Consider the following 11,505-nt stretch of genomic DNA (forward strand, 5'->3'; position numbering starts at 1 on the left):
GCGTGAGATAGGCATATAGGTATCCTAACTATAAGATAAGGCCAGAGACGAATGAAAGTATTTAAAAAAAATTGGGCAGACTAGGTGGGCCGAATGGTTCTTATCTGCCATCACATTCTATGTTTCTATCTGAATTGTCAAGTCTTGAAAAGAGACACTATGCCTTTACTTTTCACTGTGACGTGCAGATATTCCATTGCAAATAACATCAACACATAACTTGTGTTTACCCATCTAACTTGCCTTCTCAATACTAACTCCCTCATTGACCCCCTTCATTCTGCTCCTTCCATTCTACTGAAACTGCCCTTACTAAAGAGACCAACAACTTAATCACTGCTAAATTTTATTTCAAAGGTCATTACTCTCTCTTAATTATCCTCACTCTGTGCTGCCTTTGATACTGTTGACCACTGTCTACCTCTTCGAATCCTCCACAACCTTGGACTTCATGACACTGTACATGCCTTGTTTTCATCCCATCTTTCTAAATCCTCATTTAGTGTCTCTTTCTCTGGTGCCACTTCCTCTCTGCTACATGTCTTTGTTTGTGTTCCCTAAGGATCTGTTCTTGGTCCTCTTTTAATCTCCATCTACTTTGCCTCTCTCAGTAACCTTATTAATTCCTTTGGATTTCAGTACCATCTACATGCTGACAATACTCAGCAAATAGTCTTCCTTTATGTATCTCTCTACGTGTTAATAGGACACCTATCACCCCACCTCCTCAAGCTTGCTGCCTTGGAGTTACGTTTGACTCAGGTCTTACCTTTTCTCCTCACATCCAGCGTGTCTCCAGATCCTATAACATTCACTTCAAACATATTGCCTGCAATTTCCCTTTTCTAACTCAGTATACAAGTAAGGCATTTTTTTTTCATGTGCTCATCATTTCCCAACTTGACTATTTCAACTCACTACTCATTGGCCTTACTAACACTTGCATTGCCCCTCTCCTGACTGTTATAAATGCTACCGCATTTAGGAACACTATAGAGTCAGGAACACAAGCGTGTATTACTGACACTATAGTGTTAAAATCACTATGGATGACATCTCCTCGAGACATGCCTGCAGGATTTCCTGCGTGACTGGTAAGCCTCTGAGGGCCGGGGAGTCCTGAAGTGGCAGGGTGTCGTCGCCATCTTGATCAGTGTCTTGAGAGGCCTGAGATCGGGATTGCTGCTTGCGGGCTGTGAAAAACCCAGATTTGTCTCCCTTCTCAGCGGGTTTCTTTCCTTTGTGTTGGGCCATCTTAGGTGAGTTTTGGGTGTTTTTTGCTGGTCAGTATCGCTGAATTAGTCGCTTTTTCGGGCCGTTTTGGACGGAGTTCTACTCACATGCGACAGTCCGTGACAGTCAGGCCACGCCCCCTAATTGCAATTTTAAAGGCCACTGGTGTGGGAAATTAACCTTTAATTGCCATTTTAACCTGTGTGTGTGTGTGTGTCAACTTGTGTGTATGTAACAAGGCCAAACATTCAAGGGTATGAAAACTTTTGAAGGCTATGTGATAATAAATGGCTTCATATGATCACTATCCTTCAAAAAAATACATTATTTTACATGATCAGTCATATTTTCAAAATCAATGCCAAAATGTCACAAAATCTGCCAGAGTATACAAATTTATTAGCACAACTGTAGGTCTTTGTCCTCATCCATGACGATAATGTGTTTTCAGCTCTCTTCTGTTTTTCTCTTGGATATTCTGAAATTTTTCAGTGCTAAAAACAGAGAAAATAGAAGAAACTGCCATTGTAACAATCAAAACAAGAATAAATGAGGTTACAGTAAATCAGTCTGGGATACAATAAGTTATGCTGTAATGAAAGAGCATAAATCATTGATACATTGTGCTATGGTCTTTGTATTATCTAGGCTACATCTACTGTCAGATAGCAGAAAATCAATTCAGAAAGGTAAACTTGTACGAGTTGGTTTAGTGGAAATTTAAAGAATTGGACAATTTAAGGTTTTTTAATATTAATGTCCAGCTGTAGCCCTAGCATTGTATGTTCATTTATTTTATGTTCATAAATAATAGTATTACCCTTAGTGTATTGCAGCAAACAACGGCTCTTGATCCTTTCCATCCTCACTGAATATCTCACCCGGCAAAGGGAGGTATCGGCTCTTCAGACTATTCATTGCTGGACTCCGTGGCATCACATGGACCATCCATTGGTTAGTTTCCATCTCCTTCAATCACCATAATATGCCTGTAAGCAAGGTATGAGATGTGTCTGTGAGATGATAGAATATTACATAGACACTAAGTGCTTTGTGATCGGTGCAGAATTAAACTGGTTTTATTAAGAGTTTGAGAACAATTAAACAGAGGGAAAATTCTGAGATTCAAAAATCACTAAGACTTAGTTATTAGTACAAAACTCACAATATGTTATGGAATTCTGATTATGTAATTTTCCCATCTCACTCCGCAGCAGGACGTATTGTGCCATCAAGGTCTTCGCTGCTGGATACTGTGGAACCAGAGGGATCTTCTGTTGGTTCTTGTCCTTTTTCTTCCATCTCAGTATACACCTGTTTGCAAGTACATTTTTAAATATGTCTTTAAAATGACGTAATACTTTGTTTACACTGTCTGTCTTACGATCGGTGTAAAACGATAAATTGAAGACAATGAAACAGTATTTTCATATATCAGTAAGTATGTCACAAGTTGTAGACCGATTGAGAACAATTAGGCGCTTAATCAATGGAACTAGAATGATCATTTTAAAAACATTAAATAAAACATAATTGATGTTTACTTACTCTGCCATTGATAATTGTTTTATTTATTTTCACTGGTTCATACATTTGAAGGAATTACCCAGATGGATCTAACTTATGTTATCAATAAACAATGAAGGAGATTATAAATATCTGTGAGATGATACATCTACCCCTCATCTACCCAACATAACCATCACTCCCTCTTTAATACTCCATTAAAGCCTAAACCATAAATACCCCAGGATGGCCCATTCCCATTTGCTATGGGTGATAGAGCAGTCTATATACGTGTTCTAGACTCAATGTGCTCTCAGAGAGCTAGAAAATGTAAACATTTGAGAATTATTATTTTCTAATCTTATTAGCCAATTTCAACACCAAATGAATGGGTCCTTTCCTTTTATATCCAAAAACAAGAGCTATAAATTCATATTGTTACAGTAAATAACCGACCCTCTGCTGGCAGCCTTAGGCCTGGGGGGCAAAACCAGTCAAGTGGCCCATTGCACCACCAAATCAGTTCACCATCCATGCCCATATTTTCCTGGTTTTATAACAGATAATGATGCTATGCTAATCAGTAGCTCTTTGCCATACCCGTTCCTTCACGGCTCTGACTTTCAATGTTGTCAGAGCGCAGGCTGAGAATCTCTGAGCCTGTGCTCTGACTCACTAACTGAGCGCCGGAACCACGAGGGAGAGGATATAATCTGACTGCACCTACTGCTGGTGCGCACCAGTGGACCACCAGCGAATCGTTTAAATTGAATATGTTAGTGTCCCCAACTTGTGAGCTGTGTTGGCCACCGGGCGCCTCTGTTGTCATGGCACCCTGCGTGACCGCACAGCGCGCACACCCCAACGGCTGGCCCTGCTGACACACACTGACGTTACTACTTAGACATCCCTTAATATTAATAGAGACATCAGAGTAAACACCAATAAACTGTGGAAACAGAGCTAATCCGCCAAATTTATAAAGATTTGCTTAGAGGATTTGTTGTAAGATTAAATCAAGCCTCCTCCTCTCTCTCTCCCATGCCCTGCTCTGTAGGCTGGGAGGAAGTGAAGAGTAATCACATTCTCCCAGCACAGCGCCACCTGTGGCTGCATGGGGAACAGCTGTTTAATGTAATGCTTGCAGGACGGCCAGCTGCCGCAGAACCTCTTTGTTCCCGTCTCTGCAAAGGGCTCCAGGCACTGCTTGTTGTGAGTGTGAGCCACTGTAAATTAGGGGCAGAGGGCACTTGCACTGCAGTAAAGACGGGTCTGTGCAGGAGGAGAGTGCTGTTCAATCAGTGCATTCCCCTCCCGTGGGTCACCAGTAGACTGGTGCACCTGCCCAGGATCAGAGCCGGTGCAAGGATTTTAGCACCCCTAGGCAAAATAAAAATTTGCTGTCCCCCCATGTGACATCACAATGCCCCACCCATATGATCTGCCCTATGAACTAACGCCAGTGCTGCACACAGCATGTGTTTACATTAAAAAGCCTGCAGAGACCAGCTATAGACACCAGAACCACTTCATTAAGCTGAAGTGGTTCTGGGGACTATAGTGTCCCTTTAATGTGATGTAAATTATAGATTAGTGTCAATAATAATATACTAGATTGCCTACTTACAACCAGATAAGGATGGTGATGGGCTGCAGTTTGGCTCCTCTGGTCTGGTGTCCAACAGGATCTCTGGAGGCTGTTTGCAACTGTGGTCACAAAATTCAATGTTCTGGGAGAATGGGAAGCAGCTCCATTTTTGTGGGGCCCCTTACACAGGGGATGTGTTATTGTAGGGGATCTAATACGTGTTCTTATGGTTTGTAATGTATAGGGCTACCAGTTTGTGTAGGTGATGCAGTGTGTCTATGTGTAGTGGAAGCAGTGTGTGTTTGTGTATAAGGGATGTATTGTGTGTTTCTGGTTGTGTGTAAGGGATGCATTGTGTGAATCTGTGTTTGTATGCATAAGGAATGCGGGGTGTGTGTCTGTAAGTGTGTGCATTCAGTGTGTGTAAGAGATGCATTGTGTTTCTGTGTGTATGTAAGAGAAGCAGTGTGTGTGTTTGCATGTGTGTGTAAGGGATTGCATTGTGTGTTTCTGTGTATGTGTGCAAAGGATGCATTGTCTTTGTGTGTAAGGGTTGCATTGTGTGTGTGTGTGTGTAATGGATGCATTGTGTGTTTCTCTGTGTGTAAGGGAAGCATGTTGTGTTTCTGTGTGTGTAGGCATGCATTGTGTGTTTCTGTGTGTGTAGGGATGCATTGTGTGTTTCTGTGTGTGTATAGGGATGCATTGTGTGTGTGTGTGAGTGTGCGCATAGTGTGAAAGAACTCCCTATCCTGCCCCTGTCCTATAGAGCTCTCCCTTCTGTCCCTTAGAGCTCTCCCCTGCCCCTTAGTGGTCTCTCCTCTCCCCCAGCGGTCTCTTCTCACACCCACCCTCCCTGTGCTCTTCTCATGCCCTCAACCCTCCACCCTCCCTGTGTTCTTCTCACCCCCCTACACCCTCCCTGTGTTCTTCTCACTCTCCCCCTGTGTTCTTCTCACTCTCCCCCCCTCCGTGTTCTCATCTACCCCCCGTGTTCTCCTCATCTCCCTTTCTCCTCACCCCCCTCCCTGTGTTCTTCTTACTCTCCTCCCCCTCCTCCCTGTGTTCTTCTTACTCTCCCCCCTCCTCTCTGTGTTCTTCTTACTCTCCCCCCTCCTCTCTGTGTTCTTCTTACTCCCCCTCCCTGTGTTCTCCTCATCTCCCTTTCTTCTCACCCCCTCCCTGTGTTCTTCTTACCCTCCCCCCTCCTCCCTGTTTTCTCCTTACTCCCCCCTCCTCCCTGCGTTCTTCTTACCCCCCTGTTCATCTTACTTCCCCCCGTTCTTCTTACTACCCCCCTGTTCTTCTTTACAGAGCACTCAGGTGGCTGCAGTATTAGGATCAGCCCTGCAGCGGCTGGTTTTAAAATGATTTAGGGCGCTCTGTGGAGAATTACTGGGTCATCTTGTGTTTCATTTATCATTTCTGCCTATACAGATGTTTCACCATTCATCTCTTTTACTTCTGGCTCCTCCAAAAAGCTGTTCGAATAAGAACACATATTTCTGTGAGATCACATATTTCTATAAATTTAACAGTTCTTATATAGCCCTCTAATCCAAAATGATTTACAATTAATAAAAAGTGACAATGGTAATTATACAAACAGGGGATACATAATTAGACAAAGTGAAACAGTAGGACAGCAGATGTAAGGAGAAATACAGGTTTTAAGTAACAGAAATGTACCTGTGATTGTGCTATTATAAGGAATACTGGCTTACACAGTGAGTATGATGGAGATATAAATTAGATACAATGCGTTCAATCACTATGCACTGAGTGTTCAGAAAGTAGAAGATAATGAGTGTAGAGAAAGTAAAATATAATAAAAGATACAAAACGTTAGGAGGTCGGGAGGAAGCCTTACTCAGAGAGCAGAAACTGCAGGGAGAGGAAGTTGATGCTAAAGGAAACTATGTGTAAGGATGTATAAGGTTTCTAATAGTTAGAAAGTCCTACAATGGATGGAATCATTTAAAGTACGATAGAGAAAGGACATAGTAGTTGCGACAGATGCATTGCTAATTCAGAGTATAGATACAAAGCAATTCATGTAATTAGCTCAATACCAGCAAACTATGAAAAAGTAACAGATCGTGATCCAAATGAGTTCCTCACAGCAGCCTATGTCGAATTTCTTTTTCTCTGTGCTACAATGAGAAAGGAAGCAGTGTTATATAAACTTAATAGCGGGAAGGAAGGGAAGAAATTATCAGTATAATTGGTGAGAGGATAATATAACACGGGAATATATTGGGCCAAAAACAGACAGGTTTGCTAATAAATTATGCCAGAGTAAACCGTAACAATGTTTTATAATAGCTAGAGAAAATCCTAGAATGGATAAAAGGATTATTTACACTATAGAATTTCATCCAATACATGTCCAGCTTTGAGAGCGTAATTTCCTGATATGTTTATGAAGAGAGATGGCCACAATATATTAGTATAAATTAGTATTCATTTTATATCCATAAATAAAGTTCAGTTTATTTCAATAATTACTCACCCCCCCTCAGCTTCGCTAACATCTCTTACAACAGAGGAAATTACAGGGCATTGAGCTTCCATTTCTGCGTCCCCAGATGGTACACCATTCCCCTCGTTTGCTGGTTCTTCCAGCGTCTCAATACAGCTGTTTGTAAAAGATTATAATATATGCAAGATCATATATTTCTGTATTCACACTATAGAATTCCAGGGGTGGAGCATCGGGGCAAGTTCTCCCCTCAGAATGGCAGAGTATGGGGGTATGAATGGGAGGGTACACTAGTTATGTTTGGAGAGAAAAGAGGGAAATTTACGGACTAACATCTCACCTGTTAGGGAGAATTACTGGGGGCTGGTCGATTGGTTCTTCCACCACCTCTTTTGTTGCTTCATTTATGACCTGAATCCACCTGTTTGTAAAGAGATTATAAATAATACATATTTCTATATATTATTTGCTGCCTGATCAATGTAGGATTATGAACTAATATTATTAGGATATTATATACCCGTTTTGGTATATACAATATTAAATGTAAACCCAATGACAGCAATTGGGCCTTTAAACATTGGATACAAATTAGTAAATGATCTAAAAGTGATTGTCTGTCATTCTTACTTATTTTTCTCGGAGGTCGATGCTGTTATGAATTCATACAGCTGGGGTGACTGTAGTGATGTATCCAGTACAAAGAATGCTCTCCGATCTATAGGAATAAACACAGGATTCCAGAAGAATAATTAAAATAGTAGATTGAAAGGTCAATAGAGTATCATATAACACTATGTCCTTTGGATTGTGAGTGCTGATAATGGTACACTAGGTATACATTCTGTTTGTTATCATTACCCCCAACATTTTTTGTTTGTTTTTTGTTTCTTATTTCAGACGTGTGCCTTCAGACCGTTATAGAGGTTGCTTATATAGTTGAGGCATTAATACCCTTGTCATCATTAATATCTCCTCTCCTCTTTGCCCTTAAGTCTCTTGTCCTATCTTAATCTTTCCCAATATTTATTCATTCACGTTTGTAGATAGGAAAAAACTAAAGTAAACAATGAGAAAGCTAAAGTTTACCTCCCTATCCCTTCCCCCCTGAACCCTCCCCCTCCCCCCCTCGAAACCTCACCCTTTTCTTAGACACTATTAGAGATCTTATTTTAATATTTCTTTCTTTGCTTATTTTTGGAGAGAGAGAGCACACCCCATGCCTACTATGTTATAGTTGATTTTGTGATTCCGTTTGTTTCCCCATTTTCTGGGATCGATTTTTCTCTTTTCTATCCTGCTCCCCCCTCCTCTCAGCCTCTTTATAACAGGAAATTGACATATGCACATAGTAAATATTCAGAGAAGATGGAAGAAGAAGAAAGGAGAATAGGGATATTATTTCTTTTTTTTTTTTATAATTCTTTATTTATTCCCTTTACTCGTGAGTCCGAGAAGGGCATATTATTGCGGTACAAACATTGTATAAAAAACAAGCATAGTCTGACATTAGTCCTTCCAACTAGGTGTAATACAACTGGAAAACTGGTGAGTTGGGGGTTTTGTGTATAAGAGAAATCGCTAACGTCTGGTATATGTGCTCAGGTCTAATTGTGGTCCACGGCTCATGTGGTATATGTCGGTGAGGGAGCAATTCTCGCTGTGAGTATGCTCTGCCTGCGGGCATGTTCACCTGAGTAAGTGGGGAGATGCTCCAGAGCGAAGGCCGTGGAGCCAGTTAAGGTCTGATGTGTCTCTTGAGACTATCTCGGTGGTGCCATTCTATTTTGTGTTTGTCATGTGGTGTGGGCTGACTTGTGGGCTAGCGAGTAGGCCACAATCTAAGGTCCGCACTTTATGTCTGTGAGGGTTTAGAGGTCGGGCTATTGACCTTATGTGTTACGCCGCTGCATATAATGCAGAGGCGGGGGGTTGGGAGCCGCTATGGCCGTGGGCTCTCTACTGTCCGTGCGAGAAAGCGCTATATGTAAGTCTCGACCGGTCTGTGAGGGTGTTGGGTAAGTATTGTCGGCCTCTGTGGTCGGTGAGAGCCTAAGCTCTAATGTGCCCAGAGTAAAAGGGGAGAAAGGGAGGAAACAGAAAACATACGAAAAAAATAATACAACATGTGATGGGCGTTAGTTTTCTCTGCGGCAGCAGCCGTGCCATGGGGGGTCACTCTGGTGGTAGTGGGCTTCCCCTTGTTTAAGGTGTGTGTGCTTCACATCAGGTGGTGGCTAGTGCCTTTGTGTTAAGGCTAGTGTTCGGGTATTTCGGTGGGACCGGCTGCCCTGGGTCCCTCTGCCACTGCGGCGCCACGGGCTCTCCCTGGGTAGGTCTCGGCAAAATGTCCCCTGAGAGGCCCAAGGTCTCCATTACCTCAGCCGCTTGGTGTATGCCCTGGATTGTGTGAGTGGTGCCTCCATGTTGAAATAGTAACATCCGAGGTGACCTCCATCTGTAGCTGATCTCTTTGGCTCTGAGCTGTGCCGTGAGGGGTTGCAGGGATCTCCTCCACTGCATGGTGTCTCCCGTGAGGTCGGCATAGAAGGTGAGCTGCATATTTTCAAAGAGGAGTGGCATGGCCCCTCTTAACGCGGCCTGTACCGCTATTTTATCTCTGAGGTTGGAGAAGCGCGCCACCACGTCTCTGGTGGCCGACGCCGGTGCCCCTCGTGGCTTCGGCACCCGGAATACGCCTTCAAAGGTGATGTTCTTCGCCTGTTTAGGTGGCAGGAGAGACCCCACCAGCCTTCTCATGAGGTGTGGTAGCTCCGCGTTAGGGATCTCCTCCGCCAGCCCGCGCACCTTCAGGTTAGCGCGGCGTCTGGCGTCTTCTGTCTGTGCGAAGCGTTGTGCCAGAATCGCGTGTTGTAATTTCATAGCTTGTACCTCAGATTCCAGGGCCTCTAGTTTCTGTGTGTGACTGTCTGACTTTATCTCCAGCGTTGTCAGGCGCCCAACCATGCCTGTGAGGTCGGCCCGGAGTGCAGCCACATCTGCCTGCAGTGTTTTCTGGAGGTCATTCAACATCTCCTTCAGTGTGGCTGCTGTGACTGGCGTCGGGCCCGGGTTCCGTGGGACCGAGTATGATTGCAGCGGGGGTATTAGGTCCGCCGCCCCTCTGCTTTGCAGGAGTTCTTCGGAGGAGTCAGAGTAGCCCGATATGTCGGCGGCCATCTTGGGCCCGTAGGCTCCCTGAGCCCGGCGGAGAAATTCCTCAATATTCCTGCCTTCCGACGGTTTGTCTGCTCTCTGCTTTTTGGTCTTGCGACCCATGGTAGTTAGAGATATTTCCCCTCGTTTTTCGGGCGATTGTGCCGTGAAATCTCGCTTTTTCTGCTCCCTTTGGTCGGAGCTCATGAGGCATGCGACTGCTCGTGTTCGTTGCTTGGCTCCGCCCCCCAGGGATATTATTTCTACCTGTGTTTTATTATTAATTGGAAAAACTTTTAACCATAATGGAATGATTATTAAGTTAGTGTTTCCATTTTCTTTATCCAATTATCCCAGTCTTCTATCTGGGTAAGTTCATTAAGATGCCCTTTTCCATTTTTACCTGCCATGTGATTTGTGATATTGCTTCTTGGGTATATACAATTTTCCCTGTTTCCAGTTTTGTGCTAAAAATAATTTAGCTGTGGTAATAATGTGTATCGTTAACACGAATACTTTTGGCCAATCTAAGTTTAACATAACCACTTCAGGCTTAAAACTAATTTGGTTTCAGTTATTTGATATGTTACATTACTTATATCTTTTCAATATTTATTTATGGGTGTGAATTGCCACCAACTTTATATGTATAATACTGTATTACTTGCATTTTAATGTTTCTATATGTATTTTTTACAGATTCAAATTTTTTTAGATGAATTTTATTCTTCTGAAAGTGTTAAGTAAAAACCTCTTCTCTCCCCATGTTATAGTTTTAATTTAACATTCGGTAATCTACATTTCGGTACGACTGCAGGCCTTATCACTCCTCAGCTTCTATTAAGATAGATGTGAATTCCTATCATCACATGCAGAAAGAGTTACATCTAATGTTCTACATTCACAGTCATTGTCCCATCCTATTCTTTTTTTCTATATTCACGGCCTTAATCCCATTCCCCGGAGAGAGTGACTAGTTACCTGTTGCCACAGGGCGGACTAACAGATTGTCCATCGTGATGACAGGACTGAAGACTTTCTTGGTCTTGGTGTTGGGATCCTTTTCTTTTTTACATTTGAGAACCAATTTATTTTTTTTCTTTCGTAGCAGAACAAGCATGTCTTCTAATAGCAGAGCTTGTAACTCTGCAAAAAACAATGAGTTTGGGGTTAAATCAATGACAACAGGAAGCAAAGATAAACTCATATTTTTAGTCACTTACTACTAATATTACTAATAAATTAACACTATTCATATTTCAAATTAAATAATAATTATAAAATATAACCCTTTTATCTGAATAAATAGAATAAAAAAAAATAGCTTATCAAATAGTATGTGGCCAATGTAAAACTGCACATTTAATATTTTGTGGTAGATGTTTTTTGTCAAAACAATTTGACAAGATTATTATAGAGAACATATTTTAGCAACATATTTTACCAAATCAGGAGGAATTGTATAAAACGCGAATGGTACAGATAACTGAATTTACAACATAAAATGCAAATTCAAGCTAAAATAGCCAAGCTGTGACTA

The 11,505-nt window shown here is 42.1% G+C and overlaps 2 long non-coding RNA genes across 2 annotated transcripts; both read right to left on the reverse strand.

Annotated features, from left to right (window-relative positions):
- Positions 1 to 2,059: 2,059 nt before the first annotated feature.
- On the reverse strand, positions 2,060 to 5,134 carry LOC134586914 (uncharacterized). The gene is made up of 3 exons (XR_010086600.1): positions 4,367 to 5,134; positions 2,399 to 2,547; positions 2,060 to 2,222 (listed from the first exon to the last, which is right to left on the reverse strand). It is a non-coding gene; the product is annotated as an uncharacterized LOC134586914 (long non-coding RNA).
- Positions 5,135 to 7,155: 2,021 nt separating this feature from the next.
- LOC134586918 (uncharacterized) lies at positions 7,156 to 11,065 on the reverse strand. Its single transcript, XR_010086601.1, has 3 exons — positions 10,947 to 11,065; positions 7,440 to 7,527; positions 7,156 to 7,230 (listed from the first exon to the last, which is right to left on the reverse strand). It is a non-coding gene; the product is annotated as an uncharacterized LOC134586918 (long non-coding RNA).
- Between the last annotated feature and the right edge of the window lie 440 nt (positions 11,066 to 11,505).

Source organism: Pelobates fuscus, chromosome 1 (genome assembly GCF_036172605.1).
Source record: "Pelobates fuscus isolate aPelFus1 chromosome 1, aPelFus1.pri, whole genome shotgun sequence".
Lineage (NCBI taxonomy): Eukaryota > Metazoa > Chordata > Amphibia > Anura > Pelobatidae > Pelobates > Pelobates fuscus.